At 44.1% G+C, this 17,220-nt stretch overlaps 1 pseudogene; it reads left to right on the top strand.

Annotated features, from left to right (window-relative positions):
• The first annotated feature begins 14,367 nt into the window (after window positions 1-14,367).
• Window positions 14,368-15,450, top strand: LOC147341345 (small integral membrane protein 10-like protein 2A; annotated as a pseudogene).
• Window positions 15,451-17,220: the final 1,770 nt, after the last annotated feature.

Genomic DNA, 17,220 nt, shown 5'->3' with positions numbered 1-17,220 from the left:
TTGCCTCTCACATATCCCCAAAAGGGCACTGGAGGAGCCTGCAATCCAGAACCATCAACAAAGAAAAGCTCCAAGAAAAGCTCTTCCCCATAACCAAGGGACTGGGAAAAGGTGGCCTAACAGAGCAGGGCACCTTTTTGCCAATAGTCACCTTCCTCCAAGTCTCTTTTCTGCAATTTCAGCAGGGCTGGGTGGGGAGCTGGTCTTCAATACCCGCTTCAACCTCCTCATGAAAATAAGAGGGCAGGACTAATCAATCCTTTGCTTTTCTACCCACTGTCAGTAGCCAATTATTATTAGTTTTTAGCTTTTATTTTTAAATTAATTTTTATTGGAGTATGGTTGCTTTACAATGTTTTGTTAGTTTCTCACTGTGCAGCAAAATGAATCAGCTGTACATATAAATGTTGCTGTTGTTTAGTCCCTAATTCATGTCCAACTCTTTTGCAACCCCATGGACTGTAGCCTGCCTAGCTCCTCTGTCCATGGGATTTCCCAGGCAAGAATACTGAAGTTGGTTGCCATTTCCATCTCCAATACATATACATATAACTTTTGTGGATTTGGGTTTCCTTCCCATTTAGGTTACCACAGAGCATTGAGTAGAGTTCCCTGTGCTATACAAGTAGGTTCTCATTAGTTATCTATTTTATATATAGTAGAGTATATATGTCAATCTCAATCTCCCAGTTCATCCCACCCCCTTCCCCTCTTTGTATCCATATGTTTGTTCTCTATATCTGTGTCTCTATTTCTGCTTTGCAAATAAGTTCATCTGCATCAGTTTTCTAGATTCCACATATAAATGATATACAGTATTTGTTTTTCTCGTTCTGACTTGCTTCACTCTGTATGACAGTGTCTAGATCCATCCATGTTTCTTCAAATAGCACATTTCGTTCCTTTTTATGTCAACAGCCAATTCTGTATCTAGCAAATACAACCTTCAGGAATGAAAGTGAAATAAATATATTCTCAGATGAAGGAAATCTAAGAGAGTTGGTTGCCAACAGACCTACCTTTAAAGAATGGCTAAAGGAAATTCATTAACTGCCGGGAGCCGGTGAGGCATTCCGCTCGTGACAAAGGTCATGAGGAAGGAGGCTCGGCATACGCAAAGGCGGGATCGAGCCTCAGGAGTCCCCCCGGATATTCTCGAGCATTTTCCCCCCAAAAAACCAGAGTCTGCCTACTTTATTGCTTTGTGCTCTCACCTCTGACTTTACTGGGGGCTGTCCCCTACCACCATCTCTCTCTCTCTGTCAAAGAGTTAACTTACAGCTCCAATGAATAAAGTTCCTGGGCAATTAGGAGTGTTTAAATCCAAACCCCTCAGATGGCTCTCTAACTCGCCTTACAAGTTTACCCGGACTCCTGCAGCTATGCATACGATTGTTTACAGTCTCCTAGCCTCCAGAGGCATGGGATTCTTAAGATATTCAAATAGCTTAGAGCCTCTCAGAGAGTTAAAAACTGTCAGAATAAACTAGTAAAGGATTTCATTGATGAGTCAATGCTTGTTGCCAAGTTTTCACATCCCCTGAATTGTATCCTTGAATGTGTATTAATTAATAGTTGGTATATAGAAAAAAATAAGTAGTGGCCTTGGTGTTAGTAACTTTAGACCCTTAAGGTAATAAATTATTTTCTTTGTTGTAAACCCATTACACATCCGCCCTATAGGAATGCAATTTTATCTTTGGAGGATGGCACGAAACCTTAAAATAATTACTCTTAGAGAAAATAAGTCTTTGTTGATAAGTTCTTGTCAAGAGTCATAAAATGTTAGTAGGCCTTCTGGCCAGAAGATGATGTAAATCACCTAAACCATTTGTATACGATAAATTTGCAGGAAAGAAACCTTGGTTTTTGATAAGAATCAAAGACTGCTGACTTTGCATCCCCTATTATCCTCTATGTGTAACTTAGGGTATAAAAGCCCCTGTTAAAAATAAAGCTACGGGCCTTGCTCCCCAACGCTTGGTCTCCCCATGTCATTCTTCCCTTTAACTTCCAGCTGAGTCTCCATCTGGAACGCAGAACCCACCACGCTTACTAATTATGCCTGGGCTTCTAAGACCCACTCGAGAAGGTGTCTAGGGTGAGGCACCTTCCGCTATTCGAGAGGGTGCCTGCGGCCTACGTAAGTGGTGCAAACTTCTTGTCTTGAAGTTTTATTGGTCTCCCGTGTAAACCAAGCTACTCAGCCTCTTTTCTCCACTGAATTTTCCTACTGAGCTATCCTCATTCTATCATTCTTTATATCTCTAATTAGCATATAAATAGTCGCCTAGGCCGTCTCTCCTTCGAATACCCTGGATCAGCTGGGGCTGGTCCCCAGCAAGTGGCGCCCGGGACAGGTGTTTTCGAAGGTAAGCTCCCAGCAATTGGGGTCACCAGCCCTATTGCTCCCCGTTCTCGGAACAACTGGGTTATCAGCCCTCTTGTTCCCCCACGGAGCACTTTGGGTCAACAGCCCTACTGCTCCTCCCTTGGAACAGTTTGGGCCATCAGCCTACTGTTCCTCCCCCGGAACAATCTGGGTCACCAGCCCTATTGTTCTTCCAGTGTTCGGGACGGCTAGGACCCCACTCAAGGGTGCCGCGGTCCCCCCTGTAGGATAGACAGGGCGAGAGGAGTGGGAAGTGTTGAAAGTGTTAAAGAGTTAGACTTAGAGAGAGAAAACAGTTTCTGAAGTTAAAAGGCCAAAGAAAAGCCTGATCTTTTGATAGCTTAAAGCAAAATCTTTTACTACACTTAATTTTCTGACATGGGTAATACTGAATCAAATGAAAGACAGCTCTTTATAGGAGTAATTTTACAGTTATTAGGTAAAAGAGGAATCAAAGTTAAAAAATCTGCCATTCAATCATTTTTTTCATTTGTACAAGAGCACTGTCCCTGGTTTCCAGACGAAGGCTCTGTTAACTTAGATGTCTGGGAAAAAGTAGGAAAACAGCTAAAAACTTACCATGCCGAACATGGCTCAGAAAAGGTGCCTAATGACGCCTTTTCCTTATGGAATATCATTAGAGATGTCTTAGACCCTGCCCCTGATTCAGAAAAAGTACATCTTAAAAGTGATAGTGAAGAAAATGCTGTAGCTAAACCTGCCCCTGAATCTAAAAGAGTAACTTTTAAAGAGGAAAATGAGGTCGAAACTGTAGTTAAACCTGAAGAAAATGAGAAAAACGAAGACCCGCCTGACTATCAGCAACTAAGAAAAATGTTAGCAGCCATGACTACTCAGGAACAACCTAAAGATAGGGATGAGGAACAAGATCAGCCTTCCCCAAAAGAAAAAGAGAATTTAGGCGAGATAACAGCTAAATATCACTCTGATGGAGATTGGCATCTCTTAAACAAAGATGCCCCAAAAGGCCTAAGAGAAACTTCCCCTGTCAGACCATCCGCTCCTAGGAGCTTGAGGGAAACATCCCCAATCAGACAGTTTGTAAGATTTAGTCACCAAACAGTTAAAGGATCTCCGGAGCAGGAGAAGAGAAATACGGGACGCTCCCATGCCTCCATGCCTCCTCCTCCGTGTGGGGGTAAAGGGCCTCCTCTAGGAGTTTCCCGGAGAAGGGTTTTCTCTAGTCCCGAGGATAAATTTGATCCTCACCTTGAGGCTTCTTTTCTAGTCCCCTCTGCAGTTTAGATAGGGTAAAGAAGATACAAAATAAATAAAAATATTCTCAAAAAAATTTTTTAAAAAATGGGTTTCTCTGCATCTAAGAATAGACAAATGTTTATTGGCTCTGTGAAATATGATTAGAAATGTCCTGGACCCCTGTCATGAGGCTGTTAAATAGCCTTTGAGGGAGGCTATAGTGGTAGATGGTGGTGAGTCTCCACTTTCTGCATAGATCATAATTTCTGCTATTGGAAAAAAAAAAAAAGGAGGGAGAAAGTGCTTTACCTCCCGAGGAAGGAGAGGGTTTACAGGACGCTGCGGCCGAGCGCCCTGGAGAGCTCCCCCCCCCCTCTGCACAAACCTTTAAAAAACTTATCCACCACTTTCTGATTTAAGGTGATCGCCACCACCTCTGTTGGTGCTTCCCAGGACCCAGGAGTTCCCCACTTTGCCCCCAAAGCCTCTCAAAGCGTTGCCTAAGCCTGAGGAAGATAAAAAGTTTTTTGAACAGTGGAGCTTTTAAAACAGACTGCGTGCACAATATGCAGAGCATGCTCCTTAGAGAAAACCTCCTCAGGGGGGTCTCATCCAGGCTAGGAAAAAAGCGAAAGGGGATTTAGCAACAATATTAACCCCTGATGTGCCGCTTACTCCAATTCCAACGGGAGTGGCTGGCCCCCTACCTGAGGACATTGTAAGATTTGTCCTGGGGCGTAGCTCACTTTCTTTTCAAAATAAAAAAAAAAAAAAGAGAGAGAGAGAAAAGAAATTTCGGTGGTGCATGGTGTAGTAGATTCTGATTATATTGGAAAAATTAAAAGTTTTGATCTCACCGCCTAACAAAACTGTACAAATTAATAAAGGTCAAAGAGTAACACAGCTTTTACTTTTACCTTACTATCAGACAAGAAAAAACTTGACTTCTCAAGCTAGGAGCCACAAAACATTTGGATCTAGTGATCTAGCCTTTTGGGTGCAGGAAGTTACAGTTCCAAGGCCTTTAAAAGATCTTTTAATTCAAGGGAATAAAATGTCAAGACTGAGCAGTTATTTAGGCTTTTCAACATTTAAGAGACCACACCTTTAATCTTTTGACTGACTCCAGATATATTGTGGGGTTATTTCCTCATATTGAAACTGCTAATATTCCAAAAAATAAAACTACTATCTTCTCCTTGTTATCTGATTTACAAAAAGAGATTAAACACAGAGATAAAAAATATATTGTGGGACATATTAGAGTCCATTTCAACTTGCCCAGCCCTTTACATGAAGGAAATGCCTTGGTAGATGCATTGACTAAAGTAATTGTTTTAAATTACATAAAAAGATTGATAAGGCCAAAAATTCTCGCAAAATTCACCATCAAAATGCAGCTGGTTTAAGGTATAAATTTCATATCCCTAGGGAAACAGCTGGACAAAAAGTTATGTCCAAATTGTAATTAATCACTTAAACGTAAACACACAGGGGCAGACTACAATGATGAGACACTAGATGCCTGAATTACAGGCTACGACTCGGCCCCTGGTCAAGTAAAAAGACCTCCTTACTGGAGAGTGTAAAAGGCCAGATGTGTTGCTAACTTGTGGGAGAGGGTATGCTTATATATTTCTACAGAATGCAGATTCTCCGATTTGGATCTCAGAAAAATTCGTCATGTCACATTCCCCAAAGACCAGGTTCGCGGCGCGCGCACTCGCTCGCTCCCCCTCCCCTAGCCAGCTCTCTCCTCCACGCCGCCAGCGGCGCCCCGCACCCTCCTTGCAGCACCCTGCGACCTAGAGCAAGAAGTCTGTGCGGCGAGTGAGGGCCAGAGAGGAAAGCGCGCCCGCGGAATGCAGTCCAGACCAGCGCACTCCCGCCGGCGACAGGAAAACGCCCGGAGCCCAAGCGGCGGCGGCTAGCCCGAGTCCGCGAACCCCGCCCCTCCGCCCGCCGTAGACGCCGCAGCCCACAGCCTGCCGTTCCCGTTCTGCCTCCTGATGCTGCGGACACTGCTCCGCCGAGCCGATGCCTACAGCTGCTCCTTGTTTCATCTTGTTTAAATCCTCAATATAATGTTTGCTCCTTTGTGGTGGTGTTGTGAACAAATGTATGCTCTCATCTTGTTTAAATCCTCAATATAATGTTTGCTCCTTTGTAATGTTACAACGTCCACCTTATCTTATGATGTAAGCTGTATTACAACAACTGCAGGATTTAATGCGAACACGACGGTTTGTGGGCTTACTTATCTTGGGAATAGCAGCTTTGATAAGTGCAATTACTTCTGTTACTGTGGCAGCAATATCATTGACTCAACAAGTACATACTGCTCAATATGTTGATTCTATGTCCAAAAATGTTTCTTTAGCATTGGCAACACAGGAAGCTATAGACAGAAAATTAGAAATGAGGGTAGATGCCCTAGAGGAAGCAGTAATACATATTGGGACTGAATTGCAGGCTTTAAAGGTGAAAATGGCATTGTCTTGTCATGCTGACTACCGGTGGATATGTGTAACACCCCTGAAAGTAAATGAGACAGATTTTGAATGGGAAAAGATTAAAAACCATATTTCAGGTATCTGGAACAGCTCTGACATTGGCTTAGACTTAGGGAAACTTCACAATCAAATAGCAACCCTGGAACACTCCCGATTAGATTTTACTGCCGCTGGAACAGCAAATGATTTCTTCCATACTTTCTCTAACTACATTTCAGGAAAAAATATTCTGTCTACCTTCCTTGGCTATGCTACATTGGCTGTTTTAATTTTACTTCTAATAATCATTCTTCCTTGTATTGTCAGGATTCTTCGGCAGAGCATTCAGAGGCTCGCGACTGAGCTACATCTGACTGTTTTAAGAAATAAAAAAGGGGGAGATGCCGGGAGCCGGTGAGGCATTCCGCTCATGACAAAGGTCATGAGGAAGGCGGCTCGGCATACGCAAAGGCGGGATCGAGCCTCAGGAGTCCGCCCGGATATTCTCGAGCATTTTCCCCCAAAAAAACCAGAGTCTGCCTACTTTATTGCTTTGTGCTCTCACCTCTGACTTTACTGGGGGCTGTCCCCTACCACCATCTCTCTCTCTCTGTCAAAGAGTTAACTTACAGCTCCAATGAATAAAGTTCCTGGGCAATTAGGAGTGTTTAAATCCAAACCCCTCAGATGGCTCTCTAACTCGCCTGACAAGTTTACCCGGACTCCTGCAGCTATGCATACGATTGCTTACAGTCTCCTAGCCTCCAGAGGCATGGGAAGCTTAAGATATTCAAATAGCTTAGAGCCTCTCAGAGAGTTAAAAACTGTCGGAATAAACTAGTAAAGGATTTCATTGATGAGTCAATGCTTGTTGCCAAGTTTTCACATCCCCTGAATTGTATCCTTGAATGTGTATTAATTAATAGTTGGTATATAGAAAAAAATAAGTAGTGGCCTTGGTGTTAGTAACTTTAGACCCTTAAGGTAATAAATTATTTTCTTTGTTGTAAACCCATTACACATCCGCCCTATAGGAATGCAATTTTATCTTTGGAAGATGGCACGAAACCTTAAAATAATTACTCTTAGAGAAAATAAGTCTTTGTTGATAAGTTCTTGTCAAGAGTCATAAAATGTTAGTAGGCCTTCTGGCCAGAAGATGATGTAAATCACCTAAACCATTTGTATACGATAAATTTGCAGGAAAGAAACCTTGGTGTTTGATAAGAATCAAAGACTGCTGACTTTGCATCCCCTATTATCCTCTATGTGTAACTTAGGGTATAAAAGCCCCTGTTAAAAATAAAGCTACGGGCCTTGCTCCCCAACGCTTGGTCTCCCCATGTCATTCTTCCCTTTAACTTCCAGCTGAGTCTCCATCTGGAACGCAGAACCCACCACGCTTACTAATTATGCCTGGGCTTCTAAGACCCACTCGAGAAGGTGTCTAGGGTGAGGCACCTTCCGCTATTCGAGAGGGTGCCTGCGGCCTACGTAAGTGGTGCAAACTTCTTGTCTTGAAGTTTTATTGGTCTCCCGCGTAAACCAAGCTACTCAGCCTCTTTTCTCCACTGAATTTTCCTACTGAGCTATCCTCATTCTATCATTCTTTATATCTCTAATTAGCATATAAATAGTCGCCTAGGCCGTCTCTCCTTCGAATACCCTGGATCAGCTGGGGCTGGTCCCCGGCAATTAACCAGAAAGGAAATTATAACACAACAAGGATGGGTCTTTAGGAAAGAAGAGCGATAAAGTGAGTAAAAGTTAAGGCAAATAGAATACTCCTCATGAATTTTTTAAGATCATGTTTCATCATTAAAGCAAAAACTGTACCATCATGTGATGTGAGTTCAATGTGCACAGAGGAAATACTTAAGTTATTTCTATTTAAATGTGGGAGGATAGAGGAACCAAAATGGAAGCAAAATTTTTCTACTTGATGAAGTGATTGAAATGATGATACCAGTAAACCAGGATATGTACACATGTATATTGCATTGAAAACTATAAAATAAAACAATAAAATAAACCATATGAAGAGCTATATTCAAAAGTAATTTCCAAAAAATGCTTAGGTGTCCTACAAGAAAGCAAGAAAAGGAAAACAGAGTAATGAGAAACAGAAAACAAATAATAAAGCAGCAGACTTAAGCTTAAATATGACATAATTACTTTAAATGTAAATGGTGTAGGAATAACAATTAAAAGAAATTAGCAGAGTAGATTTTTTAAAAACACCACCAAATTCTATGCTGTACACAAGAACCTCACTTCAAATTTTCATGGTGTTTTAAAGATTTATTCATTCTAAGCATAGTTTTATGCTTCTTACACACAACAACTAAAATTACTTTATTTTATAACATAAACAATGGTGAACTTGAAAGCAACCAAGCCTGGAACTGTGAAGGATCTTTTGTGCCATCTAGTTTAATGGCCTCATCATGGAAAACTTAGTTTAATAATATCCTAGACCAACAATTAATTTCTAGGTGATGCTAGTATACTTAAGATGGCAGTCGTCTCACTACTCCTCAAGTCTATCCATTCCCTAGGTTGACCAAGGACGGTTGCAGCCCTCCGGTCTTAATTCCAAACCATGCAATAGTACAGCGGTAATTTCATTTCTCTTGGGCCTGGTAAACTTTCAAGTATTTGAACATGCTGTCATATGTCCTTTCCAAGTCTTTGTTCTCTAAACCAGGTGTCCCCCACCTCCGGGATCTAATGCTTAATGATCTGAGGTGGAGCTGATGTGATAATAATAGGAATAAAGTGCACAATAAATGCAATGCATTTGAATCATCCTGAAACCACCCCCCAACACTGTTCCATGGAAACATTGTCTTCCACAGAATCAGTCCTTGGTGCCAAAAAGGTCTGTTGGCAACCAATTCTCTGCTGCTCTAAACCACAAATGTTTCTTTCATCCATTCATCACAAGACATGGATCCAGCTCTTTTATCACCCACATTGCCTTCCTCTGGAAACACTCCAGAAGAATGCTTTTCTTAAAGTCTTAAAACAAATCTTTAAGTATTTAAAAGCATTGAAACTATACAGAGTTTAATTTCTGACCACAATGGGATCAAACTAGAAATTAATAACAGAAGGACAGCAAGAAAGTCTCCAAATGTGTTGAAAAAAACCACACTTCTAATTAATTCTCCATAATTTCTATATGGTAACAATAAGCATGTAAAAATGTAAACTAATATATATTTATAATTTATAATTGCTTCAAAGAAAATGAATACCTGAGAACATATTTATTAAACATACACAGGATCTGAATGCAGAAAATTATACAAATTTTGGTGAAATTTATTAAACATGTACAGGATCTGAATGCAGAAAATCATACCAATTTTGGTGAAAGAAATCAAGGATCTAAATAAATAAATAAAGAGATATACTCATGGGAAATGCCAAATGAGTCATAAGCTGGAATCAAGATTGCCAGAAGAAATATTAACAACCTCAGATATGCAGATGACACCACCCTAATGGCAGAAAGCAATGAGGAACTAAAGAGCCTCTTGGTGAAGGTCAAAGAGGAGAGTGAAAAAGCTGGCTTAAAACTCAACATTCAAAAAACCAAGATCATGGCATCTGGTCCCATCACTTCATGGCAAATAGATGGGGAAAAAATTGCAACAGTGACAGATTTTATTTTCTTGGGTTCCAAAATCACTGCAAACAGTGACTGCAGACACAAAATTAAAAGATGCTTGCTCCTTGGAAGAAAAGCTATTGACAAACCTAAACAACATACTAAAAAGCAGAGACATTGCTTTGCCGATAGAGGTCCATATAGTCAATGCTGTGGTTTTTCAGTAGTCATGTACAGATGTGAGAGTTGGACCATAAAAAAGGCTGAGTGCCAAAGAACTGATGCTTTCGAACTATGATTCTGGAGAAGACTCTTGAAAGTCCCTTGGACTGCAAGGATATCAAACAAGTCAATCCTAAAGGAAATCAATCCTGAATACTCATTGGAAGGACTGATGCTGAAGCTGAAGCTCCAATACTTTGGCTACCTGATGCGAAGAGCTGACTTATTTGGAAAAGACCCTGAAACTTGAAAAGATTTAAGGCAGGAGGAGAAGGGGATGACAAAGGATGAGATGGTTGGATGGCATCACCGATGCAATGGACTTGAGTTTGAGAAAACTCTGGGAGATGGTGAAGGACAGGGAACCTGGCCTGCTGCAGTTCATGGAGTTGCAAAGAGCTGGACATGACTTGGCGACTGAACAGCAACAATAACAACTGTGTTCATGGACTGAAATATTAAACATATAAATGATGTCCATTCTCACCCAAACTGATCTGTAAGTTTAACACTTGCTAGCAAGCATTTTGTACCCATAGACAAGTTTATCCTAAAATTTGTACAGATGAACACCAGCCCTAGAATAGCTAAATAAATGTTGAAGAAGAAAAATAAAGTGTGAGGAATCACTCTAACCAATAGTAACATATACTCTATAGCTACAGTAATCAAAATAGTGTGATATTGGAGAGAGGATGGATAGACACATAGACCAAAGCAACAGAAGAGAGAACATCAAAATAGACCCACAGAAATATGCTCCACTGGTTTTTGACAAAGATGAAAGAAAAAAAATTCAAGGGAGGAAGGATAGCTTTTTTAAACAAACTGTGCTCTAGCAATTGGGCATTTTTAGTCAAAAATTGAACCTGGATTTAAACCTCCAAACCCTAAATAAATATGAACTCAAAATGGACTACAGACTTAAATGTGAAATAAAACTTTAAAAAATTTAAAAGAAAACATAGGAGAATATCTTTGAGACCTAAGGCCTGGTAAAAAGTTCTGACATATAATACCAGAGCCATGATCCATAAATAAATTGGACCTCATCAAATCAAAAATTGTGCTGTAAGAAAGCCCTTGTTAACAGAATGAAAATACAAGCTACAGATTGGGTGGAAAAATATTTGCAAACCATCTATCCAACAAAAGAGTCATATCTAGAATATATTATATAGAACTCACGAAACTTAATAATAAAAACAAGCAGTTCAATTAGAACATGACAAGACATTTAGCTAAGGAGGATATATGGGGTTTCCCAGGTGGCGCTAGTTTTAAAGAACCCACTTGCCAGTGCAGGAGACATAAGAGATGCGGGTTTGATCCATGGATTCCCTGGAGGAGGGCATGGCAACCCACTCCAGTATTCTTGCCAGGAGAATCCCATGGACAGAGGAGCCTGGCAGGCTACAGTCCATAGGGTCGTGAAGAGTCAGACACAACTGAAGCGACTTAGCGTGCATGCACAGACAATATACAGATAGAAAATAAGCACATAAAAAGATTTTCGCCATTATTAGCCATAAGGGAAATATTGGGTTAGCCAAAAAGTTTCAATTAACTTTTAGGCTAACCCCAATATAAATTAAAACCACAATAAGATATCACAATACACCTATCATAATGGCTAAAATTTTTAAAAATAGTGATAACATCAAAGGCTGACAAGGATGTAGAGAAACAATATATTCAGAAATTGCTGACCCAGAGTGTAAAATGTTACAGCCACATTGGAAATTTTAACTGAGTCTTATGAAACTAAACAGGCACTTACCATACAGCTTAGAAATTGTACTCTTGGGCATTTATCCCAGATAAAGAGAAAATTTTGTTCACACAATAATCAGTGAACAAATATTCACAGCAGCTTTATCCCTAATAGTTCCAAACTGGAAGCCCTGGTGTCCTTCTTGGGTAGGAGGTATACCAATTCTGGTGCAACCATGCGAAGGAATACTAACTTAGCAATAAAAGCAGTGAACTATTGACACTTGACATTTCCAGCAACTTGGATGACTCTCCAAAGAAGAATGAGAAAAAAAAAATCCCAGACTGAGTGAAAAAGCCAATCTCCAAAGTAAAAAAAAAAAAAAAAAAAAAAAAAAAAAACCCAATCCCCAAAAGTTACATCCTATAAGATTCCATTTTTACAACATTCTCAAAAAGACTAAATTATAGAAATAGACAGCAGATTAGTGGTTGTGAAGCATTAAGGAAGGCGAACAGGAGAGAAGTGGGTGTGGTCAAAAAAAAGGGCAACATGAGGGATCCTTATAGTTATGAAACTGTTCTGTATCTTGACTGTGATGGTGGATGCATGAACGCACATATGTGATAAAACTGCATAGAACAATTCACAAACACACACACACAAACGAAAAAGTAAATTGGGGAAATCTGAACAAGATCGGTAGATTGTGTCAATGTCCTGATTTTGATATTGCACCATACTGCAGTTTTGATAGATGTGGAAAACTGTGGAAAATTGGGTAAAATGTACGTGGATCTATTTTTTTCTTGCAACTGTATGTAAATCTACAGTTACCTCTAAATAAAAAGTTTCATTAAAAATTCAATTGCAGGGACTTCCCTGGTGGTTCAGTAGCTAAGACCCTGATCTCCCAGCGCAGGGGGACTCAGATTCTATCCCTGGGTAGGGAATTAGATCCCACATGCCACAACGAAGATGGAAGATCCTGTGTGCCACAACTAAGACATTGGTGCAGCCAAATAAATAAATTTTAAAAATAATTGCATTCTGTATATGGAAAGTGAACATGTGGAAACCAAAATTAAGCACACAGTACCATTTACAGCCATTCTAAAGGAAATGAAATAGATGAAACTCTAACAAAATATGTATAGGGTTGCTGAGTAAGTACAAAGAGGTGGCTCAAATCAGTTCTTTTGTGGTGTTGGAATATTTTTGTATCTTGATCATAGTGGTGGTTGCATGAATCCTGACATGGGATAAAATTGCTAGAGTGATACAGGCACACATACACACAAATTAATGCAGGTTAGAAAAATGGAGAAACCCGAATTGGGCCTGTAGTCTAGTCAAGAGTAATATACCAGTGTCAGTTTCCTAGTTTTAATATTATACTGCATCTACAGAAAATGTCACCATTGGGGTACGCGGGTAAAAGGCACAAGGTCTTTTTTGTGCTATTTGTGCAACTTCCCTGAGTCTATAATTATTTCAAAATAAAATGCTAAAGATAAATGAGATGTGGACAAGAAGAGGTTTCAGAAATGATTGGAGGGAACAGGCTCTGCACATGAATGAGGCAGGATCCAGTCTAGGAAAAAAAAAAAAAGGTTTCTATGTAGCTTAAGTCTATATTCATGTGGCCCCTTCTGTTTCAAATATTTTTGTTGTATTATACAAGTAATAGTTACAGATACACAAATGGATATACATACATATACACGAAAAACAAAAGGTATGTCTTTCTTCCTACTTCCTTAACCAGAGTAAATGATGTTCAATAATGTGACATTTATCTACCCTGATTTTTTTATGCATTCATATTCATGCATGGTTATATTGTTGTGATCCAATAACCTAGTGCCTCTCAAACTCTCTCTTCTCCAGGACAACTGCTCAATCAGTGTATATGAATCTGCTGGGTTTCTTAAACATTTATACAGATGTCACAGAGATATTCAGTATGACTGAACAGGCATTCTGAGAGGAATTAGTAAGGTATTAACTTAGGCCAGCCCTCCTTGTGAAAACTGGGATGAAATCTTCATGAATCAACTTTTGCAGACGGCTTTTTAAAAGTCCTGACTACAATGAAGCAAGCACATTTCAATAATTCTGAAAATGTCATGGACTTTGAATTGGATTTGGTTTAGATAAACATTAGGTGAAACCACGAAAGGGCTTTAAAACCCAAGAGCAGATAAACAGCAATGAATGAGGGCAAATGTACAGCTGAGAAGACCTTGCGCAGCATCCAGGGCAAAGACAGACTAAGAGGAGTGCATAGAAATCACCATGGGATGAAAGGTAAGGACAATGGGGGTAAAGGAGCATTCACGAAATACACATGAACGGGGGGAAAATGAGCATGTAGGTTTGGTGAAATTCCACAGTGCAGAGTTACCAGAAAAAAACATGAATTAAAAGTACAGTGGCTAGCTGGCCAGATTTTCTGCGGAGACAGTGAGGGAAAGGGGATGGTGTAAACGGATAAAGAGCTCCGGGTGGGCCTTCCTTGCAGAATAGCGCATTCTGCAAAAGGATCCCAGGAGCGCAGCACTTGACAAAAAAAAGCTTTCAGGCCCTCCGGCTCTCTTAGGAGTCTGGGAGGAGGCGGGGCTTCTCGGAGGGGCAGGTACCGGGGGTGGGGCTGAGTCGTTGGCAGCAGCTCTGTGGTACCCGACAAGGGGCAGGGCCATGCTAGGGGCGGAGCTGCGCAGGCGGTCGCCAATGTGCGTGCAGGCGAGGGGGCGGAGCTGTCCCTAGGCAGCTCAGGTGGGGCCTTGGCTGTGGCGGAGGAGTCATCGGGAGCCCAGCCCCTGAGGGGAGACTGAAGGCGGGGCGCGGCGGAACAGGGCGGGGTGGGACGCGACTGCTGTTGGCCAGCGGCTCCAGGCCTTGCGTCCACCTGTCCGCCAGCTCGTGCTGCGGTCGGTCCGCGGGGCCCGCGCCGGCCCGGGCCCATGGCGGCGTCGGGGGCTCTGTCTGCGGCGGCGGCGGCAGCGGCCCTGTCGGGCGTGGCAGTGCGGCTGGCGCGCTCAGCCGCGATCCGCGGCTCCTACGGTGCCTTCTGAAAGGGGCTCACGCGCACTTTGATCACCTTCTTCGAACTGGCTTAGCGTCTGCGCATGAACTTCCCCTATTTCTACACCGTGGCCTCGGTGATGCTCAACGTGCGCCTGCAGGTGAGGATCGAGTGAACGCCCGCTACCACCTCCGCCCGGCCGCGACGGCAGGGGCATCAGCATGAAGGATCACTGGGCCGGGGGCCGCCGGGACGCTCCGGGGGACGAGGAAGGAGCGGATCAGGCCTCTGAGCCCTAGACCTCCGCCGAGGACACAGCCACCGAGCCCTGGCTCTGGCCAGCCACTTCGCGGCCGGTGACGAACTGCACTGAAACTCTCAAAACAGGCCCTTTGCATCGAACTCGAGAAAAGTATCTGAGTGCAGCCGACCTGTTGCCTCACTTTGGCCGAAGGGGGGAGCAGAAGGAAGAAATTCTTCAGTAGGAACATGAATGACTGACCCCGACCGAAAAGGTAGGAGGCCAGAGGTTGGACTTGCGGGCTGGAGGGAGGTGGTGGCCATGACATCTAGATGTCCAGGCTGCTGGGTGGCTTGGGGAGATGAGGAAGGGACCTGAGGAAACCAGCCTGGAAAGCTGCCTGGCCGAGAGCAGGCAAGGCAGGGTGCATGCAGGCCCTCTGGACTCCCTTGTCATATATCCAAGATGGGGATGAGGGGCAGCTGCCTGGGCATCTCCGAGGGTCAGCCCATCACCTCGGCCCACGGCCCCGGTAGTGTCGCCTGAACACAGGGGAATAGAGGGAAATGGCCCTGGAGAGGCCCAGAAAGCCCTGGAAGAGAGCGGATGCTGGCCCCCTTGTCCTCCACCCCTCGAGAGGCAGCCTGGACGGATGGTTGTGTTCTTGGCCCAAGCCCAGGTCTGTCTCTTTCTCAGCCCTTCACAAGACTTCCTCCTGGCGGGTCTCTGGGACTGCTCTCTGCCTGCTCCTGCTGTCTCTCTTGCTCCTCTCCACCCTCCAAAGCTTTGCATCAGGGGACAGGGAAGAGGGAAAGACGTGTTCCTCCCAGCCCTGCCCCATCTCAGCCACGCTCCCTCCACCTCCTATCAGTGCCTTCCTGGTGCTACAGAATGCGCTGCTCCAGTCCTGGACAGCCTCCAGCAGCCCCTGTGTCCCAAAGGATTTGGGAAAGTGGGGGTCTCCTTGAGTGGAGGGCAGCTGTCAGGCTGGGATGGGAGAGCCGATGGAGAAGAGGCTTGTAGGGTAGGCGACAGTTGGGGAGACAGGGATGCCTTTGGGTGAGGAGGCAACTCTCAAGTCCCAATGTTTTTCTTGTAAGAACTGGTGTTATAGAAGGTGAACTGCCCCTTCTGTGGTCAAGAGAATCAAATCCCTGCCTGGGGCACCCGAGAGAAGGGACTGACCCCTCGAGGAGAGGCAGGGCCTTCCAGGTGGAGAGCCCAAGGGGAGGGGTGGCCTGGTGATCCAGTACTGGCATGAGGGAGGAAGGATGGTGCTGGAGACACTCTGGTGGAGCTCTGTTCTCCCCACCTGCTGGGCTCTGGGAAGGGAGACATTTGCCCTTGTCACATAGATCAGAAGTGGGGGAGCTGAACCTGCCTCCAGGCCTGAATTCCCCACCTGCCCCCCAGTCTCTGGGAGACCTGGCACAGTGGGATGGGGGAAGGGAGCACAGGCTCCCAAGGGACCTAGAGAGAAAGGCCCGTGGCAGGGAAGGTGGGGTGTATGGCAAGTCACGGGGAAGAACCAGGGGACAGTCTAAGCTGAGATGGTCACAGGAGAGATGAGTCCCAGAACCCCTGGGGAGCAAAGTATTCACACACAGTCAGGCCTTCCCACCCCAACCCAAGCCCCACACAAGGCTTAACCAGGGGTTCCTTGGTGTTGAGTGGCACAGGCCTCTCAGTTTGGGTAGGAGTGTTGGCTGGCTCCTGGGGCCGAGTGTAATAGGAGGGAAGGGATACAAGTGGGTGGGGTGGAGCTGAGACCCACGCATGACCCCATGTCTCTGTCTCCAGGCTGCCCCTCCTGCTAGGATCACACAGGAGCATCTGCTCTGGATGGGCCTGCAGCGGTCCTGGCTGTGCTGCTGACTGGTGCACCAGGAGCGGCACTGAGGGGAGCCGGGAGAGGCCCTGGCCCTCACCTCCATCCCACATCCACGTCTGCCCCCTCACTGATTGCTTGCGGTCCTGGTCCTCAGTTCCTGGGACTAAGAACCACAGCAGCCTGGTTGCCCCTGGGACACAGGGGCTGAGCCTCACACCATGTGCCCTTCTCAGCCACCCAGGGCCCGGCTGAAGAGCTCTGCCTGCCTCACCCTGAGGCCTGAGGCTGCACCCAGGCTACCACATGCCCCCCGCAGATTCCCACAGACGGAAGGGCGCTGATGGCTTCCTCCCTTGTGCCAAGTTGCCTGGAAACCCCTGGTCCTGGTGGCCCCTCCTCCACCCCAACTGTGTCCCTCCAGGACCACTTCCGGGAGACTGCCAGCCTTTGGACTGCATCCCTGGAG

This window comes from Bos grunniens, chromosome X (assembly GCF_055505025.1).
Source record: "Bos grunniens cultivar Pamir isolate PY7600 chromosome X, Bosgru_T2T1.0, whole genome shotgun sequence".
NCBI classification, from domain to species: domain Eukaryota; kingdom Metazoa; phylum Chordata; class Mammalia; order Artiodactyla; family Bovidae; genus Bos; species Bos grunniens.
Note: the sequence above shows the minus strand (reverse complement) of the source record. Positions and strands in the feature narration are given on the sequence as shown.